The sequence below is a fragment of the Frankliniella occidentalis genome, unplaced genomic scaffold, assembly GCF_000697945.3.
Source record: "Frankliniella occidentalis isolate FOCC.00 unplaced genomic scaffold, Focc_3.1 Scaffold93, whole genome shotgun sequence".
In the NCBI taxonomy this organism is placed as follows: domain Eukaryota; kingdom Metazoa; phylum Arthropoda; class Insecta; order Thysanoptera; family Thripidae; genus Frankliniella; species Frankliniella occidentalis.
Window position 1 is genome coordinate 719483 of NW_026267222.1, and position 1009 is coordinate 720491.

A 1009-nucleotide genomic window follows, 5' to 3' on the forward strand; every position below is an offset into this window, starting at 1 on the left:
AAAAAAATATTAAAAAATAACAGCACAAGCAATGTGACACATGTGTCATGTCATTGGTTTAAGTTGCGTAAAATGTTCCAAACGGTATAATTTTGCAAAAAAAAAAAAATGCTTTTTCACAGTTGAACTGCATTGTGGAAGTTGGGAAAGTCCTCCGCTGTCTTGTCGGGGGGTGTAGTGTTGCTCGAAGCCTATACCGCTTTCACAGCTGAGAGGGGGTGGGCTTGTTCCTCCTCTCCCCGCCGCCAACGCTGCTCTTACCCCTTTGCGCCCTAATTTAACGCGGGTCATTGAGGCGGGCGTTTTTAGCGGCAGCCCCCGCCTGTGAAATAATACTAATGATAATAATTTTGGTCGCCAAGCTGCGGGGCCCCGCTGCTGCTACTGCTGCTGCTGCGCGGGCCCAACCCCCATTGGGGCTCGTTGGGCCGGCGACTGTAAATCTGCCTCACATCGAGAGGTGGCGGCTGCGGCCACTCCTGGCCCGTGTTATGCAGAGGGAGGCTGAGGGAAGGTCTCTTTCTGGCTCATGCCCTGCCCCCTAAAAATATGTGTTCCCCATCCCGTATGAGTACGGAATAAAAAATTTCAGAAGTTCAAGTTAAATGATGGCAAATGTCCTCATTCTGGCCCATATTTCCTGTTGCCCGGCTTCCACCGTGTTGGCCACGGAACAACGCTCAGTGGCTGACGTCCTGACGCCTCTTGTAATATGTGACCAGGGCAAGTGGACGCGCGATGGAGCTGCCTCCGTGACGTCGGCTAGTTGCGTCAACGCCGTCACCCCCAGTGCACGTCAGTGTATATATAATATACTGATAATAGAACCCGCCCTCCGGGCCCCCTACACAGCATTGTCCGGACGTAGACGCCGTCCACGGAATCCTAGATCGCATTTAGCTCGATGTCATGCGATCCAGGAGGAGTGCCCTGTTCAGAGTGCTGATGTGGAGAGAAGGATTTGAACACTGGATATGGGGGGTATGTGTGACTCCCCCTCCCCCCCCCC